Below are 17,273 nucleotides of genomic sequence, written 5' to 3'. Positions count from 1 at the left end.
GCTAAACAATGGGGCAAGGTGATTAGTGGTCATTTAATTTACGTTTTTCAAGTAATGGTCTAGCTGCATGTGTGTGTGCATGCATCATGTTACAGCTGTTATGCCTTATAAATTGCCCGTTTAAAGTACACTCCTATCACAATGTCATTTTCTGATTTATTTTATTTGCTGGGTACGACAGATATCTGCAGCAAGGTGCATCAGTGAGTAGCACTGTCATCCCAAAGCAATAAAATCTTGTTATGAACCTGCCATGCAGCCTGTTGAGCCTTTCTGAAGGGGTTTTCCCATTTGGTTTACTTTCAAGTCTTAGGTGAATTGGAAACTGTAAATTTCCAGTAGATGACACGCCCACATCCAAAGGTGAATAAACCTTTAAACAGCGTGGGTGACTGAGGAATACCAGAAGGGAGGGTGTGACACCAAAATTCTGTGTCCCAAATGGGAAGTTAAGCGCCAGAGGGTTTGTTGACGCTGTGAAGCCTTTGCAGATGGTTAGGTTTAGGCACAAAAGGTACTTGGTAGGTTTTAGGCACTAAAAATACTTGGTTATGGTTAGGAAAACGTTGTCGTTTGGGTGTAGTCACAGAATCTGATAGGTCACAGATTTTGGTGTTACACCGGTATCACAGGTGTAACAGTAAACATGACTAAACCCAAACGATAGGGTGACCAGACGTCCCGAAAAATCCGGGACAGTCCCGAATTACGAGCAGTTGTCCCGATCCCTTTCATGACATGAGTTTTGATTATAGCCTATTAAATAGCCTTCTGATCGTTGTAGTTCTCTTGCTCCAGCAGGGGTTGCAGGTTATCGATTATGTCAACAGCGTTGTTATAGCCACAAAGTAACACTCGTCGTGCTCTTTTCCCCTTTTTGTTTTCTTGTGGTTAGTGGAAGTTACAGTCGCGAGGACAGGGAACGTGTCTCTTCAGGCAGCCACGGCACAGCGGAGAGATCTGACACGCGTGTTGCGCTGACAGATGTGACACTGCACTGATGACATGAATAAAAATATAAATAGCCTATAAGAATTAGGTAAAAGATCATGAATAACCTAAAAACCAACAGTTGTGTTTTTACTAATAACAGACAAGTGACTTCTTGAACAAAAATTATTAATTTTAGCATTGTGTTTTGATGTTCACGTGGGTTAATGTTCATTGTACCGGTAGCCACGCCCCCCCGTCCCGATTTTCACCCATTCTCATCTAGTCACCTACGACATTTTCCTAACCATAACCAATTACTATTACAAACTGCAACCGCTTCACAGCGTGAACAAAGCCTCTGGCGCTCAACTTCACAGAATATGATAGGTCACACATTAATCTCGCAGAAGTGACACCTGCCGAAACAAGGACACGGGAACGGGCTGGGGTCTTCACTCGGCAGCTGCGCGACAACAGGACTTAGTCTACACCACTTTCTGAGTGAGTTACTGTCTGTTAAATATCAGTAGTGGCCTAATGTTAAATATAATTGGCCTCCATCGCGTGTTTCTCCAATGAGCTTTAGAGACGTGTAGCCATAAAATAGCTATTACGTATTACCTAATATATTCATTCAATATTCCATCTCGCGTAGGAGACACTCAATAATAACGTCATAACATTAGTAGTGTTTATGCAGTCCTAAAATATCATTAGGAAAACATACACGTAGTGCATTTTTGCCACCATCACTTGCTGTGTATTTAAACGACTTTTAAGTTTCATTTTGTGATTGCTGCTATGTCCCAACCGCATTCATAGTGAGTTTATATTAATGTTAGAAGCTTTTGTGTTTGAGTTACTCGCACATGTAGGCTTCTCTTTAAATGCTATTGTGGGAAATGACCGGTGTATCAGTTGAAAGTGGACTCCTGTTTGTATCATTTTTGAGCATTAAAATTTGTATCATTAAAAATGCATCTAATATACTGCTGTACTACTAAGCCTACTATGGCTGATAAAACAGTTCCAATGACAGTATATTTGCTGAAAGATACATAATAACTTCTTTTAGACACATGCAAGACTGTAAATCTGTTGGCATCTGTTAACTTCATTTGCCAGAACTGTATGAAGCTAAGAAGATGTTAGTCTGGTCACAGTCTATTTGAATACTGAAACCAGTGTAACGCCAGATCATTTCATTTCTCATAATGCTACGCTTCTAACTTGTGTGACTTGTGTGACCTGTGTGACAAGTCCGGTGAGGTTCTCTCATTAAAAGAGAAAGTATGAGCAATGGGCAAGATAATCAGCATTGTGATTGTACCTTTGATTGCTGATTCGTGTCACCAGGTAATCTGTGTATATAGAGTAATGTTGTGTAAAAATTCAAGATTTGGGCCAGATAAGAAAGCTTGAACTTTTACCAACATTTTTATTGTCAACAAAAACAGACACCAATTAGAATACAAAAGTTCCACCGGAGTGTGTCAGAGATCGGTGCAAAATAGAGCCCCATTCTGTTACCAGAACAGAGACCCGAGTTGACATGAAAACCATGTAACAACTGACTTTCACCTCCTTTTGGACCTTTTCTGCTTCTACATTTTCCTTTGCAGGTGTTTTTGTTGCTGTTTTGCTATCCCACTGTGCTTGCTCCCTCACACACATGTGCTACTGCTGAGCCTGGGCAGTTAGATACAGAAAGGAGCACACACACTCAGAGCTATAGAGTTTTAACACTGTGATCCTAACTTTACACTATAAAATAACACTTTAACCACCATTGCTCTAGTAATTAATAGTAGCAATTTAGGCTATAATGCTCTAAAATAATTCACAACATTCCCTCCTCTGAGGCTGTAAAGCCCCACACTTTATACACCAACACTGTGACCACTGAAAGTGGGCGACCTATTGTATTTGGCATATGAAACCTATTTCTCAGACTTGCAGACCTTCAAGAAAATTCGCAAATTAGTGTTTACACGTAGTGAAATAATCAATAATCATGCGGTGGGCTGTTTCTGTTGCTAACACATTTGAGCAAGTTATAATGACAGGGATTTCCATTACTCCTCCTTATTACCCTTTAAATGAGTTTCCCTTTAAATGAGCTTAACATATTAAACTACCTATACGTGCTATAATATAGTGAGATTTACATTGTAAATGGTTTACAATCAAATAATATCTTATGCAGTGAGCTGTTCTTTTCTTATATACTTTAGCAAGCTAACAACTGTAACAACACCTAATGTGTTGAAAGGCACACATCATCAAAACAATCACAGGGTGCATAGTGAACTTTCTGTGTTACAGTACAGTAACCAGACATAACAGTGTTTCAACAATCATTCATGTGACACTTCAGAATGGTGCAAAAAAATGTCCAATAAACATGTATGATGTCCATTTTGAAAGTTTAGTCCGTGGTACTGTGGGACTTATTTTGGTACTCAGGTCTCTTGGGGAACAGACTGGGTACCAATTTGAGGGCGTTGAGTCGTTTGTAGTTTCAGTCTTGTTCTTCCCTTTGCTGGTTCACTTGGACTCATAGCTGGTGATTGTCAAAGTTGTTTCTGTGGTGGTGCGGGTCGCACTTGATCTTGCCTGCTGCTGTGTCTGCCTCACGAGGCCTCATAGGAGAGTGGTCTCCTCTGGTCTTTGACTGGCTGTGAAGGATTATTTAACTTGCTTGCAACTGTACTATGTACTATACAGCTGTTACTATTACCAATAAGTGAGCTTTATACTGTTTGTTGTAGTTTGGAAACTTTAACTATTGTCTCTATCTGTGAGGAAAATATCTATCTTTTTCAACATGAGTTTGCTTCCTAGATATTATATTTGCTTGCAATTTAACCCTTCTAACCTCCTGTATATCTGTATATTGAATTAGATTGCTATTGGATGTTCAAATAGCAAATCTTGAAATAACACTCCATTATTCATTACACTAAAATTCTTCCATACTTCAAACTAGTTTACTAATACTACCTACAAAAACAGAAAGAAAACATAAATTAACACAGGTGTTCAACAAAAACAGAAAGAAAACATAAATTACCTCAGGTGTTCAGCATCACACGTGTCTCAGGTTGCTTGGTTGTTCCTGTGGAATACATGACAAAGGTCAATCATGATTTAATACTCACAATCATCAAATTTAAGCATGCAATAGCAATGTGCTGCTGAAATTGCTTTATAAAGGCTTCAATGGGACTTCTCCTTTCGGCCTCTTTAAAATCAAGCCTGAAAGGCTGCCTGTCATTGTATTTGCTACACTGTGGAGCTCTGCGCTGGCTGTTCTTCGGCACAAATCCAGAGCAGATAGTAATCTCTAACACTTATACTATAAAATAATCCCACTAGATCCCCTTTTCCTAAAACTCTGTTTAAAAACACAAGGAATGCTTGATATTCTGATCCCTTTTTGCTGAAATTCAGTAACAGGTGGATGCTGGAGGAGAGTAGGACACCAAAGTTATTAACTCAGTATATTTGTGTTAATTAATCAATTATTAATGACATATCTTGCTATTTTTTTGGGTTTAACATCAGTCCCTATTTTCTTTTTTCTTCCCCTGTCTTTCTATTTTTTTCTTCTCCTACAAATGATCAACACTCCTACTCCCAAACTCTTTCGAGGGCAGTCTTCAAACAGTTCTTTTTCAGCAAATGTTGCAGTTTTCAAGGCCTCTGACAGTCTCACCATTTGTAATGTTGATCATGGTGAGACAGAGAGCTCTTCCTTGGTGGTGTTTCCTGTCGGCACTCGGTCACATGTGAGAGCATTTTGGTTGAAGTTGATTTTCACTGTGAAGCCTTCTTGAACTTTTAAACTTTGTGCTGTTAGGTTCACAGTCTTTAAGGTGGTGTTGTCCTTTTTGTGATTCAACTGTAGATGGTAGGGGTGGTCTGACTGGCCGTGTCCTCAGCATTGGGAAGATGCTGACATCAGTGGAGGTGGGCTTGGGCCTGTGATGCATCAGGTTGGCACGCCTCTCTGTGGAACGCCTCCTGTATCACTGCTCGTTTGTGGCCCTCCCTCTCTTCCTCACATTCTGCTGTGTCCATATTGAATCTGCTCTCTCGCCTTCTTCCAGCATGAAACTTCAGAGCTGCCATCTTGTCCATTGTAGCTCTGTCTCGCAGTTGTCATGTCTCATAGTTTGTTGTGCTCTGCAGGTGCCTTGGTCTGTAGGCAGATCTTTTGTCTTTCTGCCATCTGTTTTTACTTTTCACTTCGTTCGGGAGTTGTTATTCTTTCTATTCATATCTAGCTCTCTTCTCCTCCCTATCTAATATAGCCTCTCTTTTTCCATCTCTCCTTTTTATCTTAACTCAACCCTTTAAAGACCCTAATTCTTTTTTCTCATCTTCTGCCTGTACTGGCCCTTAAATGCACTTACTTATATCTTTCTTCCACTTGCTGTGTACGTTTCTTCATCTGGGGGCATATCTCTTTAGACCTTATCTAACAGGATGGGGTCTTTCATTATTCCGTCTCTGTGACTACTTTTCCTTCACTAAAGGCTATATCGTATGTCAGTATTATCTACCTGTTGGTCAAACCGTTTCTCCCTATTTTCCCTTTATTCTAAGCTTTCTCCATTTCTTATCTGATGTCTTTTATTTTATCTTTAACTACTTAGTTGTGCTGTTACCACATATGTTGCTGCCACAGCTCCCTCCTTTGACCACCTTTGCAGTTAATTTTAATCTTTTAATCTTTTTTGTGCTCTTTACCATTTAATTGTAACTGCTCTGTGCCTCCCAGGACAGCCATCGCACACTCACTGCGAGCAAATACTCTCTGGAAACTTTGGAATTTGGAAGGCCTTCATGTCTTGAAAAAGAAATGACAGTTAATTTTCAAGCTACACAACCAAGAAACTAGAATGAGACAGCTTACTTTATCTCAAGTCTTAAGGAACTATGTTGCAAAAAATTATCAAAGGAATGTAAATGCAAACAAATTACTAACTAAGGAGACAGTAATCCAACAGTTAAGAAATTACAATTGATATTATATTTTCGTCCATGTTCCACATTTAACAACAACATTTAACACATCTTCATGTTCTGAAACCAATGTTTTTTTTGTAGATATCTTTTTGATTTGTTAAAATCTCTTCTGCTATTCCCTCATTTCTTGCTCTAAATAATATACTGTCTTTTGTGATGCATATGTTTATGTATTGTTCTATCTGATGTAGCCTAATGTATATCTAATGCGGCATGCATGTGTTTCAATCCTCCATAGACTTCTACTCATCGCTATTTTTTTCTTCCAGCCATATCTCATTTTTATCACAAGCAATGTGCCGGGGGGTGGAGTCAGTGTCTTGGACTACAGATGAGATCTGCTGTTGTTCCAGGTGGAATTGTAGCATCCTGGTTAATCACACAGTTCCTTTTTTTCCTATTAATCAGTCCATTTCAGCAATTTCCATAGTCCTTATGTTTTGTAGTGTTGTGGTGGCAGCCCGGCTGACGGTGAGTGTCCTGGTTTTTCCTCCTTTTTATCAGTTTTCTGCTTTTTCCCTTGGTTTCCTGTTCTCTGCCCGCCTCTCTGTGTTTTCTCCCCCGTGTGCTCTCTCTCCCTCTGCTCCTGAGCCCAGCCAACTACCTGCACCTGCAACCCATCATCCACCTCGTCAGCCTGCCACACCTGCCAGTAATCAACCTCATCCCAGCCTGTATTTCAACCCCGGTTCTCCACACCATCCTTGCTTGATCGTCGTTGCTCCATACCCGGTGCCATCCCCACGTTCAGGCTTTCATGTTCCTGTTTTTTCACGTTTACCCTGTACCTTGTTGCTGTCTTCCCTAACCTTGTCCCTTGTCTGTTTTCCTCCCAGGTACACTCACCCTCGTCCTCCGTTCGGCTGGGCTCACCCACTGGCCCACTCCTCTTTGGACTTCCCTCACGGCGTCCTCCCTGTTCCCCCGCCTCTCCACGCTTCCTCGGCCCCTGTGTTCCCCTGCTCTCTGGCCCCCTGTCTCCTTGGTTCCCCGTGCCTGTTCTTCCCCGACGTCCTCCTCTCCCTCCAGTCCCTCTCACCCCTTTTTCCTCCAATAAACCTCCTTCCTTCTGAGTGCTGCATTTGGGTCCTCTCTGTCCACACACCACACCCCGTAACATGTAGCTTGTCACACAAATGTCGCTATCGATGTATTGTCCAATCACAGCAGTGATTAAAGTTCTTCACAGCTGTAGCAGGCTCATTGGTGAACATGCATTGCATGTTGTTCTTTACCTTCTTAGTCTTGGTTAGTTTTTCCAGCTGAAGCTGAGTCAGCTTATTGGTCAAGTTTTTATTTGCTTCTTCTTCTCTTTGTTTTTCTTTTCTCCATTTCTCCACCTGATGCACAATGTGCTCAGAGAATAGCGGCCAGTCCATCTTCATGAGCCCTACAACATTGTCCAGTCATCTTTGCACTTCTGGAGGCATGGTATTTTTTACCATCACCTTGAACAGGCTCTTTGTGGTGTCGGTGGTGTTCCAGGCACTTCCTGTCTCGTCCTTCCATTTCCTTTGAAAGGCATATAGGAACTTGGTTGGATATTCACCTTCTTTCAGTGTTTCTCCATCCAGTTTCGATGGATCCATTTTCTCTGGTTACTTTTTTCTTAACTCTGCCCACACTTGATTGCGGTGTCTGCTGAAAGCCACACTGTCAACCCTGTTTCCTTGTGCTACCTCTGGCAGATTTGCTGCTATGAAGATCTCTTCAGTTGTATGTTTCCCAGCAATGTGCATCAGCAGAGCCTTAATGTCTCCTAGTGCCATTGCCACTCCTGCTGTACTTTCTTCTAATGTGGTTATCCATTTATTTGCACCATCACTTAGGTCTGGTAGTCTGTTGGCTAAACCAACCATATCGGAGAAGCTCCAAGGCACAAACTGTTGCTGTCCCTGGGCTTTTGTTGTAATGGGACACAGGACAATTTCTGTTTTTGCCTGCAAGTTTCACCTGTGCTCTATATCTATATTAGTATGTTCGTTCCAGCCAAAAAATGTTTTCTGTAGTTTCCTTTACTATCATAATGCTTTATTACGCTGCTCCAGCTTCACTACCTTTTTCGTATCCAGCAGTCATCACCATTCTTTTACTAATCTGCTTACTGTCAGGCTGTTATTGGTTCAAAAAACTTTTATAAATTCTGTTACTATTAACTCACGAGTAACTTGCTATAACGTGCTGTTGTTATATATATACTATAAAGGTGCAACAGAGCACAAAACTCTCATAACTTTTGGTTTAGGGCTGAACTGCTCTCTTTTTCTCTCTCTCACTGCCTGCTGTCCTCCCACACACAGACACACACACTCACACTCACTCACACAGACACAGCTGCACCTCAGCTCCTGCTCTGTGCCCCTCCTATGCTGCACTCTCTGTTAGCGTGAGCAAATTCCTTTTTTCTTTATCTCATCCAGTCTCCATTATTTGGGTGTGGACTGCCACTTCAGAACTTAATTTTGCACAAAGCTAAATCACAATTTAATCAAAGACTACATCAAAGTCGTCTTTCACACTATACTAGTCCACATTAACTATTTCATCAATATATATTCATATATTCATTACTTTATTATGTCTTCTATCAACTACTCATCAGTACTTTTGTAATTTATTTATATTTTCACTATATGTTAAGACTGCTTATCCTCACTTTAACTCTGCGCTGGGTCTCCTCACCAGCTCTTTAACTCTGCACTGGGTCTTCTCTAACTATACACTGGACTACTCAACAGCTCTTTAACTATACGCTGGACTGCTCAACAGCGTTTTTACTATATGCAGGACTGCTCAACAGCGTTTTCACTATATTAAATTATTAAATAATTTTTACTTTACAGCATTTTTTCACACCTGTGGTTAGGGTTAAAACCTTTGCCCAGTACTGTATTTTGCCTAATTTCCTCATGAGAAGATTTCCTCATGAGAAATGAATTGTGGGTGAATTCTGCAACTATGTCTTTGTGTTTTGCTCTTAACTGTGACAACAAAGTGTTTTAAATTTGCTACCCTTCTGACCAGCTTCTCCATGGCAACGGCAGCTGAGGCTCATGGGTGTCATGAGTAATTAACCAAGTGAAAAAGAAATATACTTGAGTAGCACTTTTTTTGGATGCACATCATATTTTAATTGTACTATACTAAGTGTATATTAAATGTGTTATTTTGGAACAACTTAAAGTATATTAAGTGTAATTTTAGAAATACTTAAAGTCAACTTTAAGATAATTGTAACATATTTTAATATACTTAGTTGTGTTAAATTTGACCTATTTTAAGTACCTTTACTGTAATTTAAATATACTTTTTAAATTTTAACTTAAAATACCCTTTTGTGCTATACTTGAAGAACAGTTTACATATATTTTAAATGTGTTCCCTGAACATTTTTATTAGCATTTCAGCATTTTAGTAATTTATTACTAGTATACTATAGTAAGAGCCACTATTAAGATCTTGGGATGCTGCTTTATGAAACCATTCAGTATGGGAATGATACATTAAAAATATCTTGCAAAATGCCCTTTTAGCATAATAATAAAATCCAGTAAAAAAAAAAAAAAGTATTTTACAACACACACACACATACAGACAACTAAAAAACTTTAATTTTGTGTATATTGCAAAAATAAATTCCTGTACATTAAAGAGGTGGAATTCTGCTTTTTGGCTTTTTCCCTCTCCTTTATTGAGTTATATATCTTTTTTGTGGATGTAACAGGTTTGCAAAATGAAAAAGCCCAAAGTCCCGCCCAAAGGGAGTTCCCATCTCCCACAGAAAACTCTGCTCTGAACTGAAAACAGCTCGTTTGTAGTCCAGCCCTTCACTTCCTTTACTTGTGACGTTACAATGAAAACGCGTCATAAAGCTTGCCAAGTGTACTAAAATGTAACGTGAAAACACGACAGACTGCTGACTGGTCAGAGAGAATATACACTATTCACTGCATCATCATTGCGTGCACCAGACAGAGGCCAGCAACAGAAAGTTTTATATTTTACAATTTCCGTATGTAATTTCATCACTAAATCCACTTCTGAGAAGTTTTGAGGTGAGAAATCAGCTGTGTTGAGTTTGAATAATGACAGTTTTACGAGAAGTGATGGCGGAACAAAAATGCTTGAATATTTTCGGAGTTGAGGAGCTCCGCAAGTGGCTGCGGGGGAAGCCTGCGCCAACCCCGCGGGAGGAGCGTGTGAGCAGACTGCTGCAGCAACAACGGCAGAGGAAAACACAACTGGAAGGTTTCTCATACCGCTTATCTGTCTTTACATTCTGAGGAATGTTGAAACGCTTTAACTTAAAAAAGAGAAAACTGTGTGGATCGCTGGTGTGTGTCGTATTGAACATTACGTTGCGGCAGTTGTGTGTGGCGTCGCTATGACGACAAGCTACGTACTATCTCTGGGTACTATCTGCAATGGAAAACGGAGCAGGGCCGAGTCGAGTCTATCGATTTGTGATATGGTAGCATTTTTCGGCTAGGCAGCATAGATCGTCAGAACACCAGCAACAGTTCAACGTTGGTCGCAGTCTGAAGTGGCTTTGATTTGGATCACACTACCTTGTTTCTTACAACCCGCCCTTCTCTGCTTCTGATTGGTTAGTAGTCCTTATCTGGGAACTGCTGATGTGCAACTTTCCAACAAAGATTCTGTACAAGGAAGATGCATCACTCTGTAGCTCAAGAGCGGAGCATACAACACACAGGGAGAAAAGAGGAGCTGCAGTAATGTGCAGTATGAGAAAATATGGTGTTTTTCTAAAATTAAACCATGTAAACCTGTTCTGGTACAACCCCTAATTAACATTTTGAACCTGAAAATGAGCATAATACCACCTCTTTAAAAGGTACAGCAGCATGTATCACATCTTGACCAAAATACCTTATAATAATAAATAATATAAACAATAAACAATAAAAATTAAATCAGTAAAATGATGACATATGATCAGTATTACTGAAAAGTACACATGCCATCATTAATGTTACCCGTGGAGGTCCCTCATACGGTTCGGACTCTGGGCCCGGCTCAGATGACTTCACGGCAAGCCATCCCACTTCTGACACCATATGCGTCCAATTGCGAGAGCAGTCACCCTACCCAGATTCAAACACAGGTCTATAGGGTACCAAACATGCAACTTTGACAGCAACGCCAAAGAGCCAGGCTCATTGGTATGGCAGTCCAAGCGCTTACTCAACTGTATAGAAGGTAATCCATCACAAGCATACAGTACAAATGTCTGGCGCACGCAGTTGTTTTTCTTTGACTAGCCTATAAATCGGCAAAAGTCAGCCGCAGTCACCTCGAACGCACCTTTTGACTACCAGTTATGAATAGCATGCTATCATCGACAGCTGTAGGCCCATTCTAAAGTTAACATAGCTATCCTTATTGGCTAGGCTCCTTACATGCTCGCTAATAACTTTGTGCAGTGGTGTTCATGATACCAACCATTCAATTCACAGACAGGTTGTTTGCATGCAGGAGAGAGAGAGGGAGCGACCGAGTGAGGTGAGCGAATATGTATATATCCAAATTTGCTTGGGCGGCTGTCAATCTACCTGGGCGGCCTGCCCAATAAATGTGTGGGAAACACTGAGGTGAAATGGTTTTCCACAAGGGACCCGTCCCAGTAAATGCACAGTTCTTCCATTACAACATAATCAAAAACATTACATAAACACTACTGTGCATTCAGCCAAGGAGCTGTATATGATAAAATGTTATTAAACAGGTACAACAAATAACACAAACATTCAGACTTGCTTCACAACTATTCTGTCTACATGTCATTTCACATTAACACAGCAGTCAATTTGTGAAGTACAAAAGTAGCCAATTACTTAATATATAACAATACTTTAAATAAAATTATTTTTTCACAAGAATATTTGTTTATTTAGTCTGACCCCGTTGACATGTATTGAGAGCAAGAACAGTGATCGTGTGCAGGAGCCAGACATACCTATGAGCACATTGAGCTTGTGAGGGTCCAGCTGGTCCTTTGAGATTTTTGTGGCTTCTGAGCCATCTGAGTGAGGCGACGATCCCAGGAAGCTCTAAAAGAAAAGAAATGCAGTTGCAAATGATATATAATAAATATTCAGTTAGGTCAGTACTCCCACCTAGTTTAGTTCTTCATTTGCGTATCATTATAAACACTGTAATTCTATTCTTGTAGCAAATCTTTATTATTATTCTTTATTTTATTTATTTATTATTTATTTATTTTTTAAATTTGATCTAAGGCAGGAAATTCCAACTCTGGGTTTTGCATTAAGTTGGTTAAAGTTGGCAAAGGGTAGGTTCAACTTTTAAAAGTTGAATACAGGATCTATGACCATACAAATGGAAAGTTGAGCAATATTTTACATAACATCACAAGCTATTATATCGTGTGGTCAGGCATTGTCTACGGTGGCCCTGAGAGGCCAACGCACTGCAATTTAAGAAAAAACATTCAAATTCATCACAACACAACACATTTTGACAACACAACACTTTTCAACAACACAACGGAAGTGTTTCCAGGGGACCCTTTTAAGTGATGCACACAGCATAGTGTTTTGGTTGAACCTGTAACCTGAAGTACATAATGCCTTGAAATGATACACTCCGGGACAGTAGGGGTGGTGTGAACCTAAACAAGATGGTTGGATCCGGCATAAAACCCAGAGAAGGATAATAATTTTGTTTTGGTTGTGCTCCCATGGTTTTGCAGCGGCAGTTCAGGGCCCTATTTCAGAAAGCGGGTTTAACAAACTCTGAGTGTAAACCTGAACTCTGGGTTGACGAACTCAGAGCTGTCAAACTCAGAGTTTTCGGTTTCAGAAAGGCCGATCAGAATAAGTTCAGTCAACTCTGAGTATGTAGAGCCTGATTGAAGCACACGTGTGGGGATGAAAAAAAGCCATCATCAATGGAGCTCCGACACTACGATTCACCATGGCAACGGGTAAATAAAGGCAGAGCCTCCATTTTAATCGGGTAGAGCTATAAATATGAACGCTGCCAAACGCGGACCATGATAGGCTCTAAAACGCAGGAGTGGAGGATCGATACGTTAACATTATTACATTTTATACAGCGTTGCTCATTCATCATTTACCGTTATTCATTTTAAATAGTATAGTAAATGTACATTCAATGCCTTTGAAAGCATGTATGTGCCATATATGTTGAATAAATGTTGTATGGAAATACTTGTATGGATTCTCTTCACTTGCATGACACAATGGTAGTGTTGTTCCATTGGCTTCTCTCAGAGTGTTCATGAACCGACTCACTGTTTCAACCACACCCTCGACCTTGTTTTGGTATATGGTATTGAAATTGAACATTTAATAGTGTTCCCACAGAATCCCTCTTTATCCGACATAACTTTTGAGTTTGTATTGCTGAACTACACGCCATTGGGCAAAAATTTCTATACAAGATGTCTGTCTGATAGTGCTATAGCTAAATTTAAGGATGCGATTCCATCAGCTCTAAATTCATTATCAAGTCACAAAGTAACGGAGGACTCCTATGCTAATTTCAGTCCCTCCCAAATCGATCATCTTGTTGATAGTGCTGCAGGCTCGCTGCGAATGACACTCGACTCTGTAGCCCCTGTAAAAAAGAAAATACTAAAACAAAGACGGTTAGCTCCATGGTATAATACTGAAACTCGCAAATTAAAGCAAATATCGCGGAAACTTGAGAGGAATTGCCGTTCCACCAAACTGGAAAATTCTCGTTTAATTTGGCAAGATAGTCTTAAAACTTATAGGAAGGCCCTCCGTAATGCCAGGGCAGCGTACTACTCGTCATTAATAGAGGAAAATTGGAACAACCCCAGGTTTTTTTTCCAGCACTGTAGCCAGGCTGACAGAGAGTCACAGCTCTATTGAGCCAAGTATTCCCATAGCTCTCAGTAGTTACGACTTCTTGAGCTTCTTTAATGATAAAATTCTAACTATTAGAAACATAATTCACCAAAACCTGCCATCAACTGGCACCAACTTATCTCTAAACTCAGGAACCTTAGAAACTGTTATGAGGTGTGGTGTGTGGACAGAGAGGACCCAAATGCAGCACTCTGAGGGAAGGAGGTTTATTGAAGGAAAAAGGGTGAGAGGGACAGGAGTGGAGGGAGAGGAGGACGTCGGGGAAGCACAGGCACGGGGAACCAAGGAGACAGGGGGCCAGGGAGCCGGGGAACACAGGGGCCGAGGAAGTGAGGAGAGGCGGGGGAACAGGGAGGACGCCGTGAGGGAAGTCCAAGGAGGAGTGGGCCAGTGGATGAGCCCAGCCGAACGGAGGACGAGGGTGAGTGTACCTGGGAGGGAAACAGACAGAGAGACAAGGTTAGGGAAGACAGTGACAAGGCACAGGGTAAATGTGAAAAAACAAGAAACATGGAAGCCTGAACACGGACGTGGCACCGGGTATGGAGCAACGACGATCAAGCGAGGATGGTGTGGAGAACCGGGGTTGAAATACAGGCAGTCATGAGGTGATTATTGGCAGGTGTGGCAGGCTGACGAGGTGGCTGATGGGATACAGGTGCAGGTAGTTGGCTAGGCTCAGGAGCAGAGGGAGAGGGAGCACACAGGGGAGAAAACACAGGGAGGCAGGCAGAGAACAGAAAACCAAGGAAAAAAGCAGAAAAACTGATAAAAAGGAGAAAAAACCAGGACACTCGCCGTCAGCCGGGCTGCCACCACAACAGAAACAGCTATAAAACCAGATATATGTTTAGACTGCTTTGCTTCCCTCAATCTTTACCAACTAACTTCAATAATTTCTTCATCTAAACCATCAACCTGCCCATCCCGACTAGGTTGCTTAAAGATGTTTTACCCTTAGTCAGCACTTCTATACTAGATATGATCAATCCATCTCTATCAACAGGCTATGTACCACAGTACTTTAAAGTAGCTGTAATTAAACCTCTTCTGAAAAAGCCCACACTTGATCCGGATGTTTTAGCCAACTATACACCTATATCTAACCTTCCATTTCTCTCTAAGGCTTTCTACAGAGCAATAGTTTATTTGAGGATTTTCAGTTAGGATTTAGAGCTCATCATAGCACAGAGACAGCACTGGTGAAAATTACTAATGACCTCTTCATTGCATCAGACAAAGGACTTGTCTCTGTACTGGTTTTATTAGATCTTAGTGCTGCATTTGATACCATTGACCATCAGATCCTATTGCAGAGACTGGAACATTTCATTGGCATTAAAGGAACCGCTCTAAGCTGGTTTAGGTCCTATTTATCAGATCGATTTCACATCCTGTCTAAAAATGATGCAGAAAAACTAGTCCATGCATTTGTTACTTCTAGGCTGGATTACTGCAATTCCTTATTATCAGGCTGCTCAAAAAAGTCCATTAAGACTCTTCAGCTGATCCAGAATGCTGCAGCACGTGTTCTGACAGGAACCAAGAAAAGAGATCATATTTCTCCTGTCTTAGCTTCTTGGCTTCCAGTAATATAATTTCTATCCAGAATAGAATTTAAAATCATTCTTCTTACCTACATAGCTCTTAATGGTCAGGCACCATCTTATCTTAAAGAGCTCATAGTACCTTACTACCCCACCAGAGCACTGCACTCCCAGAATGCAGGGTTACTTGTGGTTCCTAGAGTCTCCAAAAGTAGAATGGGGGCCAGAGCGTTCAGCTATCAAGCTCCTCTCCTGTGGAACCAGGTTCCAGTTTGGGATCAGGAGGCAGACACCATCTCCACATTTAAGAGTAGGCTTAAGACTTTCTTCTTTGATAAAGCTTATAGTTAGGGCTGGCTCAGGTTAGTCCTGAACCATCCCTTAGTTATGCTGCTATAGGCCTAGACTGCCGGGGGATTTCCTATGATGCACTGAGCTCCTCTCTCCTCTACTTTCTCTCCCTCTGAATGCAACCTCATCCCATTATTGCATGTTACTACCACAACTTCTCTCCTTTCCGGTAGTCTTGTGCTTTCTCGTCCCTCTCCTCTCTCCTCCTATCACTTCCTGCAGGTTTTCTGGCTCTGGAGCTGTGGATCTGTGGTTGCGAGTCACCTGCTGCCCCTATGTTCCTGCTTGACACCCTGTGCTACAACTATTGTTACTAGTCCTATTATTATTATTATTGCTGTTGTTATTATAATCCTTAACATTACGATTGTTATCATTAACACTACTATAAATATCTGTACCATTTTTCATTTAGTCTATAGCAACATCACCTTTACTGTCTGTACCTCTGTGTGTGTATATTGTGTAGGCTGCCTCCCTCCCCTCTCTCTCCTTCCATCCCTCTCTTTTTCTCTCTGTTCCTCTCTTGCCCTCTCTCTCTCTCGCTCTCTCCCACACATGGCCCACATTAAGACATTTCTGATGTGAGTTTGTTGTCAGAGCTGCTAGAAGCTGACAGCAGTATTAGAACCAGGTTAGAACAGAAGGGCATGCAGGTTTAACCCTGGGCCAAGGATGAATGATGAAGATGATAACTAGGCTGCAAATAAAACATAAATATTACAAACCAAATGAAATGAACAATAATAAATACATCTATATCAGTAATCTGGATTGAAAACATTTAATAAAGACACAGTAGGTCTACAGGCCTTCATTTAAATCCTGCCACCTGCTGGTAGAAAGGGGGAACAGCTTAGTTCATTACAGTGGAAACCACATTAAATATTTATTTAATATTAAAAATATAGTGCTGACGGTAACAACTCTGCACACACAATAATTTCTTAGGTTAACTTATATTAGCCAACCAAAGTGTACTGCACCAAACAATGCGCTTAAAAAAACGTGACTCTTGCTGTTTACATGAATATATGCACAATATTATGGTGCATGTAATCAACTGCTGTTGCTAACGTATTTCTCTCGGTCCAGGTGTATTTATTTATTTTCATCTAACATCACCCTGGTATAACGTTAGTGCTGCATAATTTTACAGATCTTACCATTGTAAAAGCTTGGCTTTTATTTTAATATCTGTACTCTTACTTCCGGGTCACTTGGCTCACCGGTCTTTCTTTTCTTAACGTCAAACGGAAAATGAAAATAGGAATTTCATAAAACCAAAATCGGACCATTGTTTGAATTTGGTTTAGTCGTTTTTCGTTTTTGGATTCAGAAAGCAAAAACGGGAGAATGTCTTTTTTCCCCCCCGTTTCCTCGTTTCTGGTTTAAAACGACAAACGAAAAAAAGGTGGTCTTCTCGTTTGTTCGTTTATTGGTTCAAACGAAAAAACAAACTATCAAAACGTACACGGACCCTGTAACCTGATGGGACTAAATTCCG

General features: G+C 40.7%; 1 pseudogene; it reads left to right on the top strand.

The window, feature by feature from the left end:
• The first annotated feature begins 1,221 nt into the window (after nucleotides 1–1,221).
• The window catches only part of LOC119910134, a 57,033-nt pseudogene continuing 40,981 nt past the window's right edge, over nucleotides 1,222–17,273 (top strand).

Source organism: Micropterus salmoides, unplaced genomic scaffold (genome assembly GCF_014851395.1).
Source record: "Micropterus salmoides isolate LMB-PRFRI ecotype aquatic unplaced genomic scaffold, ASM1485139v1 Ms_hic_scaffold_19, whole genome shotgun sequence".
Taxonomy (NCBI): domain Eukaryota; kingdom Metazoa; phylum Chordata; class Actinopteri; order Centrarchiformes; family Centrarchidae; genus Micropterus; species Micropterus salmoides.
Note: the sequence above shows the minus strand (reverse complement) of the source record. Positions and strands in the feature narration are given on the sequence as shown.